The 22,815-nt window shown below is 46.4% G+C and overlaps 8 non-coding genes across 8 annotated transcripts; all 8 read right to left on the reverse strand.

Moving 5' to 3' along the window:
• Nucleotides 1–287: 287 nt before the first annotated feature.
• TRNAY-GUA (transfer RNA tyrosine (anticodon GUA)) lies at nt 288–360 on the reverse strand. The gene has a single exon. It is a non-coding gene; the product is annotated as a tRNA-Tyr (tRNA).
• Nucleotides 361–3,965: 3,605 nt separating this feature from the next.
• Nucleotides 3,966–4,038, reverse strand: TRNAY-GUA (transfer RNA tyrosine (anticodon GUA)). The gene has a single exon. It is a non-coding gene; the product is annotated as a tRNA-Tyr (tRNA).
• A 1,839-nt stretch (nt 4,039–5,877) lies between these two features.
• TRNAY-GUA (transfer RNA tyrosine (anticodon GUA)) lies at nt 5,878–5,950 on the reverse strand. Its single transcript has one exon. It is a non-coding gene; the product is annotated as a tRNA-Tyr (tRNA).
• Nucleotides 5,951–9,849: 3,899 nt separating this feature from the next.
• On the reverse strand, nt 9,850–9,922 carry TRNAY-GUA (transfer RNA tyrosine (anticodon GUA)). The gene has a single exon. It is a non-coding gene; the product is annotated as a tRNA-Tyr (tRNA).
• Nucleotides 9,923–11,761: 1,839 nt separating this feature from the next.
• Nucleotides 11,762–11,834, reverse strand: TRNAY-GUA (transfer RNA tyrosine (anticodon GUA)). Its single transcript has one exon. It is a non-coding gene; the product is annotated as a tRNA-Tyr (tRNA).
• Nucleotides 11,835–13,673: 1,839 nt separating this feature from the next.
• On the reverse strand, nt 13,674–13,746 carry TRNAY-GUA (transfer RNA tyrosine (anticodon GUA)). The gene has a single exon. It is a non-coding gene; the product is annotated as a tRNA-Tyr (tRNA).
• A 662-nt stretch (nt 13,747–14,408) lies between these two features.
• Nucleotides 14,409–14,481, reverse strand: TRNAY-GUA (transfer RNA tyrosine (anticodon GUA)). Its single transcript has one exon. It is a non-coding gene; the product is annotated as a tRNA-Tyr (tRNA).
• A 5,326-nt stretch (nt 14,482–19,807) lies between these two features.
• Nucleotides 19,808–19,880, reverse strand: TRNAY-GUA (transfer RNA tyrosine (anticodon GUA)). The gene has a single exon. It is a non-coding gene; the product is annotated as a tRNA-Tyr (tRNA).
• Between the last annotated feature and the right edge of the window lie 2,935 nt (nt 19,881–22,815).

The raw sequence follows: 22,815 nt of genomic DNA on the forward strand, positions 1-22,815 counted from the left end.
GGGTGGGCTCGAACCACGAACCTTTCGGTTAACAGCTGAACGCGCAAACCATTGCGCCACGGAAGCCCAAAAATTAAATGTTCGTCAGGTATTGTGGAAAAACTCTGACTTTTTACGTTACAACTGATACCTAACAACACCGCTCCCAGGTGGGCTCGAACCACCAACCTTTTGAATAACAGCTGAGCGCGCTAACCATTGCCACACGGAAGCCCAAAAATGATATGGTCGTCAGGTATTGTGGAAAAACTTTGACTTTTCACGCCACATCAGAGACCTCACAACACCGCTCCCGGGTGGGTTCGAACCACCAACCTTTCGGTTTACAGCTGAACGCGCTAACCATTGCGCCACGGAAGCCCAAAAATTAAATGTTCGTCAGGTATTGTGGAAAAACTCTGACTTTTTACGTCACATCAGAGACCTCACAACACCGCTCCCGGGTATGCTCGAACCACCAATCTATTGGTTAACAGCCGAACGCGCTAACCATTGAGCCACGGAAACTCAGAAATTAAAGGTTTTTCAGGTATTGTGGAAAAGTGATGACATTTCACGCTACATCTGAGACCCTACAACACCAATCCCGGGTGGGCTCTAACCAACAACCTTTCGGTTAACAGCTGAACGCGCTAACCATTGCGCCACGGAAGCCCAAAAATTAAATGTTCGTCAGGTATTGTGGAAAAACTCTGACTTTTTACGTTACATCAGAGACCTCACAACACCGCTCCCGGATGGGCTCGTACCACCAACCTTTCGGTTAACAGCCGAACGAGCTAACCATTGCGCCACGGAAGCCCAAAAATTAAATGGTCGACAGGTATTGTGGAAAAACTTTGCCTTTTTACGTTACATTTGAGATCCCAAAACACCGCTCCCGGGTGGGCTCGAACCACCAACCTGTTGGATTACAGCCGAACGCGCTAACCATTGAGCCACGGAAACTCGGAAATGAAATGTTTTTCAGGTATTGTGGAAAAGTTATGACTTTTCACGCTACATCTGAGACCCCACATCACCTCTCCCGGGTGGGCTCGAACCACCAACCAATTAGTTAACAGACGAACGCGCTAACCATTGAGCCACGGAAACTCAGAAATAAAATGTTTTTTCAGGTATTGTGGAAAAGTTATGACTTTTCACGCTACATATGAGAACCTACAACACCTCTCCCGGGTGGGCTCGAACCACCAACCTATTGGTTAACAGACGAACGCGCTAACCATTGAGCCACGGAAACTCAGAAATTAAAAGTTTTTCAGGTATTGTGGAAAAGTTATGACTTTTCACGCTACATCTGAGACCCCACAACACCTCTCCCGGGTGGGCTCGAACCACCAACCTATTGGCCAACAGCCGAACGCGCCAACCATTGAGCCACTGAAGCTCAGAAATTAAATGGTTGTCAGGTATTGTGTAAAAGTTATGACTTTTCACGGCAGATCTGAGACCCCACAACACCTATCCCGGGTGGGCTCGAACCACGAACCTTTCGGTTAACAGCTGAACGCGCAAACCATTGCGCCACGGAAGCCCAAAAATTGAATGTTCGTCAGGTATTGTGGAAAAACTCTGACTTTTTACGTTACAACTGATACCTCACAACACCGCTCCCAGGTGGGCTCGAACCACCAACCTTTTGAATAACAGCTGAGCGCGCTAACCATTGCCACACGGAAGCCCAAAAATGATATGGTCGTCAGGTATTGTGGAAAAACTTTGACTTTTCACGCCACATCGGAGATCCCAAAACACCGCTCCCGGGTGGGCTCGAACCACCAACCTGTTGGATTACAGCCGAACGCGCTAACCATTGAGCCACGGAAACTCGGAAATGAAATGTTTTTCAGGTATTGTGGAAAAGTTATGACTTTTCACGCTACATCTGAGACCCCACAACACCTCTCCCGGGTGGGCTCGAACCACCAACCAATTAGTTAACAGACGAACGCGCTAACCATTGAGCCACGGAAACTCAGAAATAAAATGTTTTTTCAGGTATTGTGGAAAAGTTATGACTTTTCACGCTACATATGAGAACCTACAACACCTCTCCCGGGTGGGCTCGAACCACCAACCTATTGGTTAACAGACGAACGCGCTAACCATTGAGCCACGGAAACTCAGAAATTAAAAGTTTTTCAGGTATTGTGGAAAAGTTATGACTTTTCACGCTACATCTGAGACCCCACAACACCTCTCCCGGGTGGGCTCGAACCACCAACCTATTGGCCAACAGCCGAACGCGCCAACCATTGAGCCACTGAAGCTCAGAAATTAAATGGTTGTCAGGTATTGTGTAAAAGTTATGACTTTTCACGGCAGATCTGAGACCCCACAACACCTATCCCGGGTGGGCTCGAACCACGAACCTTTCGGTTAACAGCTGAACGCGCAAACCATTGCGCCACGGAAGCCCAAAAATTGAATGTTCGTCAGGTATTGTGGAAAAACTCTGACTTTTTACGTTACAACTGATACCTCACAACACCGCTCCCAGGTGGGCTCGAACCACCAACCTTTTGAATAACAGCTGAGCGCGCTAACCATTGCCACACGGAAGCCCAAAAATGATATGGTCGTCAGGTATTGTGGAAAAACTTTGACTTTTCACGCCACATCGGAGATCCCAAAACACCGCTCCCGGGTGGGCTCGAACCACCAACCTGTTGGATTACAGCCGAACGCGCTAACCATTGAGCCACGGAAACTCGGAAATGAAATGTTTTTCAGGTATTGTGGAAAAGTTATGACTTTTCACGCTACATCTGAGACCCCACAACATCTCTCCCGGGTGGGCTCGAAACACCAACCTTTCGGTTAACAGCTGAACGCGCTAACCAGTGCGCCAAGGAAGCTCAGAAATTAAATGGTTGTCACGTATTGTGGAAAAGTTTTGACTTTCTACGCTACATCTGAGACCCCACAACACCTCTCCCGGGTGGGCTCGAACCACCAACCTATTGGTCAACAGCCGAACGCGCTAACCATTGAGCCACGGAAACTCAGAAATTAAAGGTTTTTCAGGTATTGTGGAAAAGTGATGACATTTCACGCTACATCTGAGACCCTACAACACCAATCCCGGGTGGGCTCTAACCAACAACTTTTCGGTTAACAGCTGAACGCGCTAACCATTGCGCCACGGAAGCCCAAAAATTAAAGGTTCGTCAGGTATTGTGGAAAAACTCTGACTTTTTACGTTACATCAGAGACCTCACAACACCGCTCCCGGATGGGCTCGTACCACCAACCTTTCGGTTAACAGCCGAACGAGCTAACCATTGCGCCACGGAAGCCCAAAAATTAAATGGTCGACAGGTATTGTGGAAAAACTTTGCCTTTTTACGTTACATTTGAGATCCCAAAACACCGCTCCCGGGTGGGCTCGAACCACCAACCTGTTGGATTACAGCCGAACGCGCTAACCATTGAGCCACGGAAACTCGGAAATGAAATGTTTTTCAGGTATTGTGGAAAAGTTATGACTTTTCACGCTACATCTGAGACCCCACAACACCTCTCCCGGGTGGGCTCGAACCACCATCCTATTGGTTAACAGCCGAACGCGCCTACCATTGAGCCACGGAAGCTCAGAAATTAAATATCTGTCAGGTATTGTGGAAAAGCTATGACTTTTCACGCTACATCTGAGACCCCACAACACCTCTCCCGAGTGGGCTCGAACCACCAACCAATTGGTTAACAGACGAACGCGCTAACCATTGAGCCACGGAAACTCAGAAATTAAATGTTTTTTCAGGTATTGTGGAAAAGTTATGACTTTTCACGCTACATCTGAGAACCTACAACACCTCTCCCGGGTGGGCTCGAACCACCAACCTATTGGTTAACAGACGAACGCGCTAACCATTGCCACACGGAAGCCCAAAAATGATATGGTCGTCAGGTATTGTGGAAAAACTTTGACTTTTCACGCCACATCAGAGACCTCACAACACCGCTCCCGGGTGGGTTCGAACCACCAACCTTTCGGTTTACAGCTGAACGCGCTAACCATTGAGCCACGGAAACTCAGAAATTAAATGTTTTTCAGGTATTGTGGAAAAGTTATGACTTTTCACGGTCGATCTGAGACCCCACAACACCTATCCCGGGTGGGCTCGATCCACCAACCTTTCGGTTAACAGCTGAACGCGCTAACCATTGAGCCACGGAAGCCCAAAAATTAAATGTTCGTCAGGTATTGTGGAAAAACTTCGACTTTTTACGTCACATCAGAGACCTTACAACACCGCTCCCGGGTGGGTTCGAACCACCAACCTATTGGTTAACAGCCGAACGCGCTAACCATTGAGCCACGGAAACTCAGAAATTAAATGGTTGTCACGTATTGTGGAAAAGTTTTGACTTTTTACGCTACATCTGAGACCCCACAACACCTCTCCCGGGTGGGCTCGAACCAACAACCTATTGGTTAACAGCCGAACGCGCTAACCATTGAGCCACGGAAGCTCAGAAATTAAAGGTTTTTCAGGTATTGTGGAAAAGTGATGACATTTCACGCTACATCTGAGACCCTACAACACCAATCCCGGGTGGGCTCTAACCAACAACTTTTCGGTTAACAGCTGAACGCGCTAACCATTGCGCCACGGAAGCCCAAAAATTAAAGGTTCGTCAGGTATTGTGGAAAAACTCTGACTTTTTACGTTACATCAGAGACCTCACAACACCGCTCCCGGATGGGCTCGTACCACCAACCTTTCGGTTAACAGCCGAACGAGCTAACCATTGCGCCACGGAAGCCCAAAAATTAAATGGTCGACAGGTATTGTGGAAAAACTTTGCCTTTTTACGTTACATTTGAGATCCCAAAACACCGCTCCCGGGTGAGCTCGAACCACCAACCTGTTGGATTACAGCCGAACGCGCTAACCATTGAGCCACGGAAACTCGGAAATGAAATGTTTTTCAGGTATTGTGGAAAAGTTATGACTTTTCACGCTACATCTGAGACCCCACAACACCTCTCCCGGGTGGGCTCGAACCACCATCCTATTGGTTAACAGCCGAACGCGCCTACCATTGAGCCACGGAAGCTCAGAAATTAAATATCTGTCAGGTATTGTGGAAAAGCTATGACTTTTCACGCTACATCTGAGACCCCACAACACCTCTCCCGAGTGGGCTCGAACCACCAACCAATTGGTTAACAGACGAACGCGCTAACCATTGAGCCACGGAAACTCAGAAATTAAATGTTTTTTCAGGTATTGTGGAAAAGTTATGACTTTTCACGCTACATCTGAGAACCTACAACACCTCTCCCGGGTGGGCTCGAACCACCAACCTATTGGTTAACAGACGAACGCGCTAACCATTGAGCCACGGAAACTCAGAAATTAAAAGTTTTTCAGGTATTGTGGAAAAGTTATGACTTTTCACGCTACATCTGAGACCCCACAACACCTCTCCCGGGTGGGCTCGAACCACCAACCTATTGGCCAACAGCCGAACGCGCCAACCATTGAGCCACTGAAGCTCAGAAATTAAATGGTTGTCAGGTATTGTGTAAAAGTAATGACTTTTCACGGTAGATCTGAGACCCCACAACTCCTATCCCGGGTGGGCTCGAACCACGAACCTTTCGGTTAACAGCTGAACGCGCAAACCATTGCGCCACGGAAGCCCAAAAATTGAATGTTCGTCAGGTATTGTGGAAAAACTCTGACTTTTTACGTTACAACTGATACCTCACAACACCGCTCCCAGGTGGGCTCGAACCACCAACCTTTTGAATAACAGCTGAGCGCGCTAACCATTGCCACACGGAAGCCCAAAAATGATATGGTCGTCAGGTATTGTGGAAAAACTTTGACTTTTCACGCCACATCAGAGACCTCACAACACCGCTCCCGGGTGGGTTCGAACCACCAACCTTTCGGTTTACAGCTGAACGCGCTAACCATTGAGCCACGGAAACTCAGAAATTAAATGTTTTTCAGGTATTGTGGAAAAGTTATGACTTTTCACGGTCGATCTGAGACCCCACAACACCTATCCCGGGTGGGCTCGATCCACCAACCTTTCGGTTAACAGCTGAACGCGCTAACCATTGAGCCACGGAAGCCCAAAAATTAAATGTTCGTCAGGTATTGTGGAAAAACTTCGACTTTTTACGTCACATCAGAGACCTTACAACACCGCTCCCGGGTGGGTTCGAACCACCAACCTATTGGTTAACAGCCGAACGCGCTAACCATTGAGCCACGGAAACTCAGAAATTAAATGGTTGTCACGTATTGTGGAAAAGTTTTGACTTTTTACGCTACATCTGAGACCCCACAACACCTCTCCCGGGTGGGCTCGAACCAACAACCTATTGGTTAACAGCCGAACGCGCTAACCATTGAGCCACGGAAGCTCAGAAATTAAAGGTTTTTCAGGTATTGTGGAAAAGTGATGACATTTCACGCTACATCTGAGACCCTACAACACCAATCCCGGGTGGGCTCTAACCAACAACTTTTCGGTTAACAGCTGAACGCGCTAACCATTGCGCCACGGAAGCCCAAAAATTAAAGGTTCGTCAGGTATTGTGGAAAAACTCTGACTTTTTACGTTACATCAGAGACCTCACAACACCGCTCCCGGATGGGCTCGTACCACCAACCTTTCGGTTAACAGCCGAACGAGCTAACCATTGCGCCACGGAAGCCCAAAAATTAAATGGTCGACAGGTATTGTGGAAAAACTTTGCCTTTTTACGTTACATTTGAGATCCCAAAACACCGCTCCCGGGTGAGCTCGAACCACCAACCTGTTGGATTACAGCCGAACGCGCTAACCATTGAGCCACGGAAACTCGGAAATGAAATGTTTTTCAGGTATTGTGGAAAAGTTATGACTTTTCACGCTACATCTGAGACCCCACAACACCTCTCCCGGGTGGGCTCGAACCACCATCCTATTGGTTAACAGCCGAACGCGCCTACCATTGAGCCACGGAAGCTCAGAAATTAAATATCTGTCAGGTATTGTGGAAAAGCTATGACTTTTCACGCTACATCTGAGACCCCACAACACCTCTCCCGAGTGGGCTCGAACCACCAACCAATTGGTTAACAGACGAACGCGCTAACCATTGAGCCACGGAAACTCAGAAATTAAATGTTTTTTCAGGTATTGTGGAAAAGTTATGACTTTTCACGCTACATATGAGAACCTACAACACCTCTCCCGGGTGGGCTCGAACCACCAACCTATTGGCCAACAGCCGAACGCGCCAACCATTGAGCCACTGAAGCTCAGAAATTAAATGGTTGTCAGGTATTGTGTAAAAGTTATGACTTTTCACGGCAGATCTGAGACCCCACAACACCTATCCCGGGTGGGCTCGAACCACGAACCTTTCGGTTAACAGCTGAACGCGCAAACCATTGCGCCACGGAAGCCCAAAAATTGAATGTTCGTCAGGTATTGTGGAAAAACTCTGACTTTTTACGTTACAACTGATACCTCACAACACCGCTCCCAGGTGGGCTCGAACCACCAACCTTTTGAATAACAGCTGAGCGCGCTAACCATTGCCACACGGAAGCCCAAAAATGATATGGTCGTCAGGTATTGTGGAAAAACTTTGACTTTTCACGCCACATCGGAGATCCCAAAACACCGCTCCCGGGTGGGCTCGAACCACCAACCTGTTGGATTACAGCCGAACGCGCTAACCATTGAGCCACGGAAACTCGGAAATGAAATGTTTTTCAGGTATTGTGGAAAAGTTATGACTTTTCACGCTACATCTGAGACCCCACAACACCTCTCCCGGGTGGGCTCGAACCACCAACCAATTAGTTAACAGACGAACGCGCTAACCATTGAGCCACGGAAACTCAGAAATAAAATGTTTTTTCAGGTATTGTGGAAAAGTTATGACTTTTCACGCTACATATGAGAACCTACAACACCTCTCCCGGGTGGGCTCGAACCACCAACCTATTGGTTAACAGACGAACGCGCTAACCATTGAGCCACGGAAACTCAGAAATTAAAAGTTTTTCAGGTATTGTGGAAAAGTTATGACTTTTCACGCTACATCTGAGACCCCACAACACCTCTCCCGGGTGGGCTCGAACCACCAACCTATTGGCCAACAGCCGAACGCGCCAACCATTGAGCCACTGAAGCTCAGAAATTAAATGGTTGTCAGGTATTGTGTAAAAGTTATGACTTTTCACGGCAGATCTGAGACCCCACAACACCTATCCCGGGTGGGCTCGAACCACGAACCTTTCGGTTAACAGCTGAACGCGCAAACCATTGCGCCACGGAAGCCCAAAAATTGAATGTTCGTCAGGTATTGTGGAAAAACTCTGACTTTTTACGTTACAACTGATACCTCACAACACCGCTCCCAGGTGGGCTCGAACCACCAACCTTTTGAATAACAGCTGAGCGCGCTAACCATTGCCACACGGAAGCCCAAAAATGATATGGTCGTCAGGTATTGTGGAAAAACTTTGACTTTTCACGCCACATCGGAGATCCCAAAACACCGCTCCCGGGTGGGCTCGAACCACCAACCTGTTGGATTACAGCCGAACGCGCTAACCATTGAGCCACGGAAACTCGGAAATGAAATGTTTTTCAGGTATTGTGGAAAAGTTATGACTTTTCACGCTACATCTGAGACCCCACAACATCTCTCCCGGGTGGGCTCGAAACACCAACCTTTCGGTTAACAGCTGAACGCGCTAACCAGTGCGCCAAGGAAGCTCAGAAATTAAATGGTTGTCACGTATTGTGGAAAAGTTTTGACTTTCTACGCTACATCTGAGACCCCACAACACCTCTCCCGGGTGGGCTCGAACCACCAACCTATTGGTCAACAGCCGAACGCGCTAACCATTGAGCCACGGAAACTCAGAAATTAAAGGTTTTTCAGGTATTGTGGAAAAGTGATGACATTTCACGCTACATCTGAGACCCTACAACACCAATCCCGGGTGGGCTCTAACCAACAACTTTTCGGTTAACAGCTGAACGCGCTAACCATTGCGCCACGGAAGCCCAAAAATTAAAGGTTCGTCAGGTATTGTGGAAAAACTCTGACTTTTTACGTTACATCAGAGACCTCACAACACCGCTCCCGGATGGGCTCGTACCACCAACCTTTCGGTTAACAGCCGAACGAGCTAACCATTGCGCCACGGAAGCCCAAAAATTAAATGGTCGACAGGTATTGTGGAAAAACTTTGCCTTTTTACGTTACATTTGAGATCCCAAAACACCGCTCCCGGGTGGGCTCGAACCACCAACCTGTTGGATTACAGCCGAACGCGCTAACCATTGAGCCACGGAAACTCGGAAATGAAATGTTTTTCAGGTATTGTGGAAAAGTTATGACTTTTCACGCTACATCTGAGACCCCACAACACCTCTCCCGGGTGGGCTCGAACCACCATCCTATTGGTTAACAGCCGAACGCGCCTACCATTGAGCCACGGAAGCTCAGAAATTAAATATCTGTCAGGTATTGTGGAAAAGCTATGACTTTTCACGCTACATCTGAGACCCCACAACACCTCTCCCGAGTGGGCTCGAACCACCAACCAATTGGTTAACAGACGAACGCGCTAACCATTGAGCCACGGAAACTCAGAAATTAAATGTTTTTTCAGGTATTGTGGAAAAGTTATGACTTTTCACGCTACATCTGAGAACCTACAACACCTCTCCCGGGTGGGCTCGAACCACCAACCTATTGGTTAACAGACGAACGCGCTAACCATTGCCACACGGAAGCCCAAAAATGATATGGTCGTCAGGTATTGTGGAAAAACTTTGACTTTTCACGCCACATCAGAGACCTCACAACACCGCTCCCGGGTGGGTTCGAACCACCAACCTTTCGGTTTACAGCTGAACGCGCTAACCATTGAGCCACGGAAACTCAGAAATTAAATGTTTTTCAGGTATTGTGGAAAAGTTATGACTTTTCACGGTCGATCTGAGACCCCACAACACCTATCCCGGGTGGGCTCGATCCACCAACCTTTCGGTTAACAGCTGAACGCGCTAACCATTGAGCCACGGAAGCCCAAAAATTAAATGTTCGTCAGGTATTGTGGAAAAACTTCGACTTTTTACGTCACATCAGAGACCTTACAACACCGCTCCCGGGTGGGTTCGAACCACCAACCTATTGGTTAACAGCCGAACGCGCTAACCATTGAGCCACGGAAACTCAGAAATTAAATGGTTGTCACGTATTGTGGAAAAGTTTTGACTTTTTACGCTACATCTGAGACCCCACAACACCTCTCCCGGGTGGGCTCGAACCAACAACCTATTGGTTAACAGCCGAACGCGCTAACCATTGAGCCACGGAAGCTCAGAAATTAAAGGTTTTTCAGGTATTGTGGAAAAGTGATGACATTTCACGCTACATCTGAGACCCTACAACACCAATCCCGGGTGGGCTCTAACCAACAACTTTTCGGTTAACAGCTGAACGCGCTAACCATTGCGCCACGGAAGCCCAAAAATTAAAGGTTCGTCAGGTATTGTGGAAAAACTCTGACTTTTTACGTTACATCAGAGACCTCACAACACCGCTCCCGGATGGGCTCGTACCACCAACCTTTCGGTTAACAGCCGAACGAGCTAACCATTGCGCCACGGAAGCCCAAAAATTAAATGGTCGACAGGTATTGTGGAAAAACTTTGCCTTTTTACGTTACATTTGAGATCCCAAAACACCGCTCCCGGGTGAGCTCGAACCACCAACCTGTTGGATTACAGCCGAACGCGCTAACCATTGAGCCACGGAAACTCGGAAATGAAATGTTTTTCAGGTATTGTGGAAAAGTTATGACTTTTCACGCTACATCTGAGACCCCACAACACCTCTCCCGGGTGGGCTCGAACCACCATCCTATTGGTTAACAGCCGAACGCGCCTACCATTGAGCCACGGAAGCTCAGAAATTAAATATCTGTCAGGTATTGTGGAAAAGCTATGACTTTTCACGCTACATCTGAGACCCCACAACACCTCTCCCGAGTGGGCTCGAACCACCAACCAATTGGTTAACAGACGAACGCGCTAACCATTGAGCCACGGAAACTCAGAAATTAAATGTTTTTTCAGGTATTGTGGAAAAGTTATGACTTTTCACGCTACATCTGAGAACCTACAACACCTCTCCCGGGTGGGCTCGAACCACCAACCTATTGGTTAACAGACGAACGCGCTAACCATTGAGCCACGGAAACTCAGAAATTAAAAGTTTTTCAGGTATTGTGGAAAAGTTATGACTTTTCACGCTACATCTGAGACCCCACAACACCTCTCCCGGGTGGGCTCGAACCACCAACCTATTGGCCAACAGCCGAACGCGCCAACCATTGAGCCACTGAAGCTCAGAAATTAAATGGTTGTCAGGTATTGTGTAAAAGTAATGACTTTTCACGGTAGATCTGAGACCCCACAACTCCTATCCCGGGTGGGCTCGAACCACGAACCTTTCGGTTAACAGCTGAACGCGCAAACCATTGCGCCACGGAAGCCCAAAAATTGAATGTTCGTCAGGTATTGTGGAAAAACTCTGACTTTTTACGTTACAACTGATACCTCACAACACCGCTCCCAGGTGGGCTCGAACCACCAACCTTTTGAATAACAGCTGAGCGCGCTAACCATTGCCACACGGAAGCCCAAAAATGATATGGTCGTCAGGTATTGTGGAAAAACTTTGACTTTTCACGCCACATCAGAGACCTCACAACACCGCTCCCGGGTGGGTTCGAACCACCAACCTTTCGGTTTACAGCTGAACGCGCTAACCATTGAGCCACGGAAACTCAGAAATTAAATGTTTTTCAGGTATTGTGGAAAAGTTATGACTTTTCACGGTCGATCTGAGACCCCACAACACCTATCCCGGGTGGGCTCGATCCACCAACCTTTCGGTTAACAGCTGAACGCGCTAACCATTGAGCCACGGAAGCCCAAAAATTAAATGTTCGTCAGGTATTGTGGAAAAACTTCGACTTTTTACGTCACATCAGAGACCTTACAACACCGCTCCCGGGTGGGTTCGAACCACCAACCTATTGGTTAACAGCCGAACGCGCTAACCATTGAGCCACGGAAACTCAGAAATTAAATGGTTGTCACGTATTGTGGAAAAGTTTTGACTTTTTACGCTACATCTGAGACCCCACAACACCTCTCCCGGGTGGGCTCGAACCAACAACCTATTGGTTAACAGCCGAACGCGCTAACCATTGAGCCACGGAAGCTCAGAAATTAAAGGTTTTTCAGGTATTGTGGAAAAGTGATGACATTTCACGCTACATCTGAGACCCTACAACACCAATCCCGGGTGGGCTCTAACCAACAACTTTTCGGTTAACAGCTGAACGCGCTAACCATTGCGCCACGGAAGCCCAAAAATTAAAGGTTCGTCAGGTATTGTGGAAAAACTCTGACTTTTTACGTTACATCAGAGACCTCACAACACCGCTCCCGGATGGGCTCGTACCACCAACCTTTCGGTTAACAGCCGAACGAGCTAACCATTGCGCCACGGAAGCCCAAAAATTAAATGGTCGACAGGTATTGTGGAAAAACTTTGCCTTTTTACGTTACATTTGAGATCCCAAAACACCGCTCCCGGGTGAGCTCGAACCACCAACCTGTTGGATTACAGCCGAACGCGCTAACCATTGAGCCACGGAAACTCGGAAATGAAATGTTTTTCAGGTATTGTGGAAAAGTTATGACTTTTCACGCTACATCTGAGACCCCACAACACCTCTCCCGGGTGGGCTCGAACCACCATCCTATTGGTTAACAGCCGAACGCGCCTACCATTGAGCCACGGAAGCTCAGAAATTAAATATCTGTCAGGTATTGTGGAAAAGCTATGACTTTTCACGCTACATCTGAGACCCCACAACACCTCTCCCGAGTGGGCTCGAACCACCAACCAATTGGTTAACAGACGAACGCGCTAACCATTGAGCCACGGAAACTCAGAAATTAAATGTTTTTTCAGGTATTGTGGAAAAGTTATGACTTTTCACGCTACATCTGAGAACCTACAACACCTCTCCCGGGTGGGCTCGAACCACCAACCTATTGGTTAACAGACGAACGCGCTAACCATTGAGCCACGGAAACTCAGAAATTAAAAGTTTTTCAGGTATTGTGGAAAAGTTATGACTTTTCACGCTACATCTGAGACCCCACAACACCTCTCCCGGGTGGGCTCGAACCACCAACCTATTGGCCAACAGCCGAACGCGCCAACCATTGAGCCACTGAAGCTCAGAAATTAAATGGTTGTCAGGTATTGTGTAAAAGTAATGACTTTTCACGGTAGATCTGAGACCCCACAACTCCTATCCCGGGTGGGCTCGAACCACGAACCTTTCGGTTAACAGCTGAACGCGCAAACCATTGCGCCACGGAAGCCCAAAAATTGAATGTTCGTCAGGTATTGTGGAAAAACTCTGACTTTTTACGTTACAACTGATACCTCACAACACCGCTCCCAGGTGGGCTCGAACCACCAACCTTTTGAATAACAGCTGAGCGCGCTAACCATTGCCACACGGAAGCCCAAAAATGATATGGTCGTCAGGTATTGTGGAAAAACTTTGACTTTTCACGCCACATCAGAGACCTCACAACACCGCTCCCGGGTGGGTTCGAACCACCAACCTTTCGGTTTACAGCTGAACGCGCTAACCATTGAGCCACGGAAACTCAGAAATTAAATGTTTTTCAGGTATTGTGGAAAAGTTATGACTTTTCACGGTCGATCTGAGACCCCACAACACCTATCCCGGGTGGGCTCGATCCACCAACCTTTCGGTTAACAGCTGAACGCGCTAACCATTGAGCCACGGAAGCCCAAAAATTAAATGTTCGTCAGGTATTGTGGAAAAACTTCGACTTTTTACGTCACATCAGAGACCTTACAACACCGCTCCCGGGTGGGTTCGAACCACCAACCTATTGGTTAACAGCCGAACGCGCTAACCATTGAGCCACGGAAACTCAGAAATTAAATGGTTGTCACGTATTGTGGAAAAGTTTTGACTTTTTACGCTACATCTGAGACCCCACAACACCTCTCCCGGGTGGGCTCGAACCACCAACCTATTGGTTAACAGCCGAACGCGCTAACCATTGAGCCACGGAAGCTCAGAAATTAAATGGTTGTCAGGTATTGTGGAAATGTTATGACTTTTCACGCTACATCTGAGACCCCACAACACCTCTCCCGGGTGGGCTCGAACCACCAACCTGTTGGTTAACAGCCGAACGCGCTAACCATTGAGCCACGGAAGCCCAAAAATTAAATGTTCGTCAGGTATTGTGGAAAGACTCTGACTTTTCACGCCACATCAGAGACCTCACAACACCGCTCCCGGGTGGGTTCGAACCACCAACCTTTCGGTTTACAGCTGAACGCGCTAACCATTGAGCCACGGAAACTCAGAAATTAAATGTTTTTCAGGTACTGTGGAAAAGTTATGACTTTTCACGGTCGATCTGAGACCCCACAACACCTATCCCGGGTGGGCTCGATCCACCAACCTTTCGGTTAACAGCTGAACGCGCTAACCATTGAGCCACGGAAGCCCAAAAATGAAATGTTCGTCAGGTATTGTGGAAAAACTCTGACTTTTTACGTCACATCAGAGACCTCACAACACCGCTCTCGGGTATGCTCGAACCACCAATCTATTGGTTAACAGCCGAACGCGCTAACCATTGAGCCACGGAAACTCAGAAATTAAAGGTTTTTCAGGTATTGTGGAAAAGTGATGACTTTTCACGCTACATCTGAGACCCCACAACATCTCTCCCGGGTGGGCTCGAAACACCAACCTTTCGGTTAACAGCTGAACGCGCTAACCAGTGCGCCACGGAAGCTCAGAAATTAAATGGTTGTCACGTATTGTGGAAAAGTTTTGACTTTCTACGCTACATCTGAGACCCCACAACACCTCTTCCGGGTGGGCTCGAACCACCAACCTATTGGTCAACAGCCGAACGCGCCAACCATTGAGCCACGGAAGCTCAGAAATTAAATGTTTTTCAGGTATTGTGGAAAAGTGATGACTTTTCACGCTACATCTGAGACCCCACAACATCTCTCCCGGGTGGGCTCGAAACACCAACCTTTCGGTTAACAGCTGAACGCGCTAACCAGTGCGCCACGGAAGCTCAGAAATTAAATGGTTGTCACGTATTGTGGAAAGGTTTTGACTTTCTACGCTACATCTGAGACCCCACAACACCTCTTCCGGGTGGGCTCGAACCACCAACCTATTGGTCAACAGCCGAACGCGCCAACCATTGAGCCACGGAAGCTCAGAAATTAAATGTTTTTCAGGTATTGTGGAAAAGTTATGACTTTTCACGCTACATCTGAGACCCCACAACACCTCTCCCGGGTGGGCTCGAACCACCAACCTATTGGTTAACAGACGAACGCGCTAACCATTGCGCCACGGAAGCTCAGAAATTAAGTGGTTGTCAGGTATTGTGGAAAAGTTATGACTTTTCACGGTAGATCTGAGACCCTACAACACCTATCCCGGGTGGGCTCGAACCACGAACCTTTTGGTTAACAGCTGAACGCGCTAACCATTGCGCCACGGAAGCCCAAAAATTAAATGTTCGTCAGGTATTGTGGAAAAACTCTGACTTTTTACGTTACAACTGATACCTCACAACACCGCTCCCAGGTGGGCTCGAACCATCAACCTTTTGAATAACAGCTGAGCGCGCTAACCATTGCCACACGGAAGCCCAAAAATGATATGGTCGTCAGGTATTTTGGAAAAACTTTGACTTTTTACGTCACATCAGAGACCTCACAACACCGCTCCCGGGTGGGTTCGAACCACCAACCTATTGGTTAACAGCCGAACGCGCTAACCATTGAGCCACGGAAACTCAGAAATTAAATGTTTTTCAGGTATTGTGGAAAAGTTATGACTTTTCACGCTACATCTGAGACCCCACAACATCTCTCCCGTGTGGGCTCGAACCACCAACCTTTCGGTTAACAGCTGAACGCGCCAACCATTGAGCCACGGAAGCTCAGAAATTAAATAGTTGTTAGGTATTGTGGAAAAGTTATGACTTTTCACGGTAGATCTGAGACCCCACAACACCTATCCCGGGTGGGCTCGAACCACGAACCTTTCGGTTAACAGCTGAACGCGCAAACCATTGCGCCACGGAAGCCCAAAAATTAAATGTTCGTCAGGTGTTGTGGAAAAACTCTGACTTTTTACGTTACAACTGATACCTCACAACACCGCTCCCAGATGGGCTCGAACCACCAACCTTTTGAATAACAGCTGAGCGCGCTAACCATTGCCACACGGAAGTCCAAAAATGATATGGTCGTCAGGTATTGTGGAAAAACTTTGACTTTTTACGTCACATCAGAGACCTTACAACACCGCTCCCGGGTGGGTTCGAACCACCAACCTATTGGTTAACAGCCGAACGCGCTAACCATTGAGCCACGGAAACTCAGAAATTAAATGGTTGTCACGTATTGTGGAAAAGTTTTGACTTTTTACGCTACATCTGAGACCCCACAACACCTCTCCCGGGTGGGCTCGAACCACCAACCTATTGGTTAACAGCCGAACGCGCTAACCATTGAGCCACGGAAGCTCAGAAATTAAATGGTTGTCAGGTATTGTGGAAATGTTATGACTTTTCACGCTACATCTGAGACCCCACAACACCTCTCCCGGGTGGGCTCGAACCACCAACCTGTTGGTTAAGAGCCGAACGCGCTAACCATTGAGCCACGGAAGCTCAGAAATTAAATGGTTGTCAGGTATTGTGGAAAAGTTATGACTTTTCACGGTACATCTGAGACCCTACAACACCTATCCCGGGTGGGCTCGAACCACGAACCTTTTGGTTAAAGTGTTAGTGACATAATTTTCGTCACCCACAAACTTAAAATGCTAAAAAAATCCTTGAAAAATCTATTTTATTATGATATGTTTACTTTTGTATTTGGTTTCGTAGAAATTTGTAAAATTGCAATCAAAGTTTAGTGTTTGGAAAAGGCCTAGCTAAAATTTTGTTTCGCTTGATGACGTAGTAAGGAGAAACTTTCACTCTAGATGTCGCTCACGTGACGCCTGTTAGTGTCTCAGTCTAAGTGTTAAGCCTATTTTATTCATATTCGCGCGGCATTTGTAGACTCAGGAGTCTCGGGCGCACGTGTTTGGCTTTTCCGCGAGATGGCGTGAGTGACGTAGCAAGGAGAAAACCCGCCAAAAATCTTCTTCGCAAATTTGCTTTTGCCCCCCAAATTTCAAGTTTTCAAAGTGTTTTTTCTGTGTTTTCCTTCATATTTAAATATTAATCAAGCATATTTTTGGAATCAGAAGAGTTTAAACTCTCAAAATAGTAAGGTTTTCTTTAGATTTGAGATAATTTTTAAATCACGTCGCTATTCCTTTAACAGCTGAACGCGCTAACCATTGCGCCACGGAAGCACAAAAATTAAATGTTCGTCAGGTATTGTGGAAAAACTCTGACTTTTTACGTTACAACTGATACCTCACAACACCGCTCCCAGGTGAGCTCGAACCATCAACCTTTTGAATAACAGCTGAGCGCGCTAACCATTGCCACACGGAAGCCCAAAAATGATATGGTCGTCAGGTATTGTGGAAAAGTTATGAGTTTTCACGCTACATCTGAGACCCCACAACATCTCTCCCGGGTGGGCTCGAACCACCAACCTTTCGGTTAACAGCTGAACGCGCCAACCATTGAGCCACGGAAGCTCAGAAATTAAATGGTTGTCAGGTATTGTGGAAAAGTTATGACTTTTCACGGTAGATCTGAGACCCCACAACACCGCTCCTGGGTGGGTTCGAAACACCAACCTAGTGGTTAACAGCAAAACGCGCTAACCATTGAGCCACGGAAGCCCAAAAATTAAATGTTCGTCAGGTATTGTGGAAAAACTCTGACTTTTTACGTCACATCAGAGACCTCACAACACCGCTCCCGGGTATGCTCGAACCACCAATCTATTGGTTAACAGCTGAACGCGCCAACCATTGAGCCACGGAAGCTCAGAAATTAAATGGTTGTCAGGTATTGTGGAAAAGTTATGACATTTCACGCTACATCTGAGACCCCACAACATCTCTCCCGGGTGGGCTCGAAACACCAACCTTTCGGTTAACAGCTGAACGCGCTAACCAGTGCGCCACGGAAGCTCAGAAATTAAATGGTTGTTACGTATTGTGGAAAAGTTTTGACTTTTTACGCTACATCTGAGACCCCACAACACCTCTCCCGGTTGGGCTCGAACCACAAACCTATTGGTTAACAGCCGAACGCGCTAACCATTGAGCCACGGAAGCTCAGAAATTAAATGGTTGTCAGGTATTGTGGAAATGCTATGACTTTTCTTGCTACATCTGAGACCCCACAACACCTCTCCCGGGTGGGCTCGAACCACCAACCTGTTGGTTAAGAGCCGAACGCGCTAACCATTGAGCCACGGAAGCTCAGAAATTAAATGGTTGTCAGGTATTGTGGAAAAGTTATGACTTTTCACGGTACATCTGAGACCCTACAACACCTATCCCGGGTGGGCTCTAACCAACAGCCTTTCGGTTAACAGCTGAACGCGCTAACCATTGCACCACGGAAGCCCAAAAATTAAATGTTCGTCAGGTATTGTGGAAAAACTCTGACTTTTTACGTTACATCAGAGACCTCACAACACCGCTCCCGGATGGGCTCGTACCACCAACCTTTCGGTTAACAGCCGAACGAGCTAACCATTGCGCCACGGAAGCCCAAAAATTAAATGGTCGACAGGTATTGTGGAAAAACTTTGCCTTTTTACGTTACATTTGAGATCCCAAAACACCGCTCCCGGGTGGGCTCGAACCACCAACCTGTTGGATTACAGCCGAACGCGCTAACCATTGAGCCACGGAAACTCGGAAATGAAATGTTTTTCAGATATTGTGGAAAAGTGATGACTTTTCACGCTACATCTGAGACCCCACAACATCTCTCCCGGGTGGGCTCGAAACACCAACCTTTCGGTTAACAGCTGAACGCGCTAACCAGTGCGCCACGGAAGCTCAGAAATTAAATGGTTGTCACGTATTGTGGAAAGGTTTTGACTTTCTACGCTACATCTGAGACCCCACAACACCTCTCCCGGTTGGGCTCGAACCACCAACCTATTGGTCAACAGCCGAACGCGCCAACCATTGAGCCACGGAAGCTCAGAAATTAAATAGTTGTTAGGTATTGTGGAAAAGTTATGACTTTTCACGCTACATCCGAGAGCCCACAACACCTCTCCCGGGTGGGCTCGAACCACCAACCTATTGGCCAACAGCCGAACGCGCCAACCATTGAGCCACTGAAGCTCAGAAATTAAATGGTTGTCAGGTATTGTGGAAAAGTTATGACTTTTCACGGTAGATCTGAGACCCCACAACACCTATCCCGGGTGGGCTCGAACCACGAACCTTTCGGTTAACAGCTGAACGCGCAAACCATTGCGCCACGGAAGCCCAAAAATTAAATGTTCGTCAGGTATTGTGGAAAAACTCTGACTTTTTACGTTACAACTGATACCTAACAACACCGCTCCCAGGTGGGCTCGAACCACCAACCTTTTGAATAACAGCTGAGCGCGCTAACCATTGCCACAAGGAAGCCCAAAAATGATATGGTCGTCAGGTATTGTGGAAAAACTTTGACTTTTCACGCCACATCAGAGACCTCACAACACCGCTCCCAGGTGGGTTCGAACCACCAACCTTTCGGTTTACAGCTGAACGCGCTAACCCTTGCGCCACGGAAGCCCAAAAATTAAATGTTCGTCAGGTATTGTGGAAAAACTCTGACTTTTTACGTCACATCAGAGACCTCACAACACCGCTCCCGGGTATGCTCGAACCACCAATCTATTGGTTAACAGCCGAACGCGCTAACCATTGAGCCACGGAAACTCAGAAATTAAAGGTTTTTCAGGTATTGTGGAAAAGTGATGACATTTCACGCTACATCTGAGACCCTACAACACCAATCCCGGGTGGGCTCTAACCAACAACCTTTCGGTTAACAGCTGAACGCGCTAACCAGACGATTAATTACTCGGCCCCTGTTTGTCGTAGCTCAATGTTTTTAGTATGGTTAGATGGGGAACAAATTGGAATATAACATACTCAAAGGACATCGCCGTATCTACAGTAGAAACAGAGTTACGAGCCTGCAAAGTATAGTCTAATGCATTTTCTATGGAGGGGTTTGTTTGTTCACGTATTGCTTAATTACTTGACCCTGTACTTTCGATTAAAAATAATAACATATCTTTAGTGTAGCGGTTATCGCATCCGCCTCACTCGAAACCGCGAAGTTTTTTTTTTTTGCTTGGAACATGCAAAGACCTTTATAATTATCCGAACATTTGTGTCAAGGTCACATTATTTACATCCCCGTATCTCTGGTAGAACCAGAGTTACGAGCCTGCAAAGTTTATTTTCAAAAATCAAAAGTAACCTTCTAACAATAAGTGAGACAAAAAATAAGTTGACGACGATATTGAGGTAGCCTCAAGTTTAAAGTATCCTTGTATGGGGAGCAAAGAGTACTATAACATATCCAAAGGAGATCCCAGTATCTCTTGTAGAACAAGAGTTATGAGCCTCCAAAGTTTAGTGCAAAAATCATAAGTAACATAATAAAAATAAGTGAGACGATACCAAAGTTGACGAACATTTTGCTTAATATCTCGGCCCTTGCTTGTCGTAGCTCAATGTTTTTAGTATGGTTAGATGAAGGACAATTTGGACTATAACATATCCTAAGGACATCCCCGTATCTCTAGTAGACACAGAGTTATGGGCCTGCAAATCATAGTCTAATGCATTTCCTTTGGACGGGTTGTTTGTTTACGTTTAGCTTAATTACTCGGCCCCTGTTTGTCGTAGCTCAATGTTTTTAGTATGGTTAGATGGGGAACAAATTGGAATATAACATACTCAAAGGACATCGCCGTATCTACAGTAGAAACAGAGTTACGAGCCTGCAAAGTATAGTCTAATGCATTTTCTATGGAGGGGTTTGTTTGTTCACGTATTGCTTAATTACTTGACCCTGTACTTTCGATTAAAAATAATAACATATCTTTAGTGTAGCGGTTATCGCATCCGCCTCACTCCCGGAAGGCCACAGGTTCGAAACCGCGAAGTTTTTTTTTTTTTGCTTGGAACATGCAAAGACCTTTATAATTATCCGAACATTTGTGTCAAGGTCACATTATTTACATCCCCGTATCTCTGGTAGAACCAGAGTTACGAGCCTGCAAAGTTTATTTTCAAAAATCAAAAGTAACCTTCTAACAATAAGTGAGACAAAAAATAAGTTGACGACGATATTGAGGTAGCCTCAAGTTTAAAGTATCCTTGTATGGGGAGCAAAGAGTACTATAACATATCCAAAGGAGATCCCAGTATCTCTTGTAGAACAAGAGTTATGAGCCTCCAAAGTTTAGTGCAAAAATCATAAGTAACATAATAAAAATAAGTGAGACGATACCAAAGTTGACGAACATTTTGCTTAATATCTCGGCCCTTGTTTGTCGTAGCTCAATGTTTTTAGTATGGTTAGATGGAGGACAATTTGGACTATAACATTTCCTAAGGACATCCCCGTATCTCTAGTAGACACAGAGTTATGGGCCTGCAAAGTATAGTCTAATGCATTTCCTATGGACGGGTTGTTTGTTTACGTTTAGCTTAATTACTCGGCCCCTGTTTGTCGTAGCTCAATGTTTTTAGTATGGTTAGATGGGGGACAAATTGGACTATAACCTACTCAAAAGACATCCCCGTATCTCCAGTGGAAACAGAGTTACGAGCCTGCAAAATATAGTCTAACTCATTTCCTATGGAGAGGGGTTTGTTTCTTTACGTTTTGCTTAAGTACTCGGCCCCTGTTTGTCGTAGCCCAAAGTTTTTAGTATGGTTAGATGAAGGACAATTTGGACTATAACATATCCTAAGGACATCCCCGTATCTCTAGTAGACACAGAGTTATGGGCCTGCAAATCATAGTCTAATGCATTTCCTTTGGACGGGTTGTTTGTTTACGTTTAGCTTAATTACTCGGCCCCTGTTTGTCGTAGCTCAATGTTTTTAGTATGATTAGATGGGGAACAAATTGGAATATAACATACTCAAAGGACATCGCCGTATCTACAGTAGAAACAGAGTTACGAGCCTGCAAAGTATAGTCTAATGCATTTTCTATGGAGGGGTTTGTTTGTTCACGTATTGCTTAATTACTTGACCCTGTACTTTCGATTAAAAATAATAAAATATCTTTAGTGTAGCGGTTATCGCATCCGCCTCACTCCCGGAAGGCCACAGGTTCGAAACCGCGAAGTTTTTTTTTTGCTTGGAACATGCAAAGACCTTTATAATTATCCGAACATTTGTGTCAAGGTCACATTATTTACATCCCCGTATCTCTGGTAGAACCAGAGTTACGAGCCTGCAAAGTTTATTTTCAAAAATCAAAAGTAACCTTCTAACAATAAGTGAGACAAAAAATAAGTTGACGACGATATTGAGGTAGCCTCAAGTTTAAAGTATCCTTGTATGGGGAGCAAAGAGTACTATAACATATCCAAAGGAGATCCCAGTATCTCTTGTAGAACAAGAGTTATGAGCCTCCAAAGTTTAGTGCAAAAATCATAAGTAACATAATAAAAATAAGTGAGACGATACCAAAGTT

This window comes from Phalangium opilio, unplaced genomic scaffold (genome assembly GCF_054372755.1).
Source record: "Phalangium opilio isolate 3A_F unplaced genomic scaffold, DU_Popi_V2 ptg000019l_1, whole genome shotgun sequence".
Classification (NCBI taxonomy): domain Eukaryota; kingdom Metazoa; phylum Arthropoda; class Arachnida; order Opiliones; family Phalangiidae; genus Phalangium; species Phalangium opilio.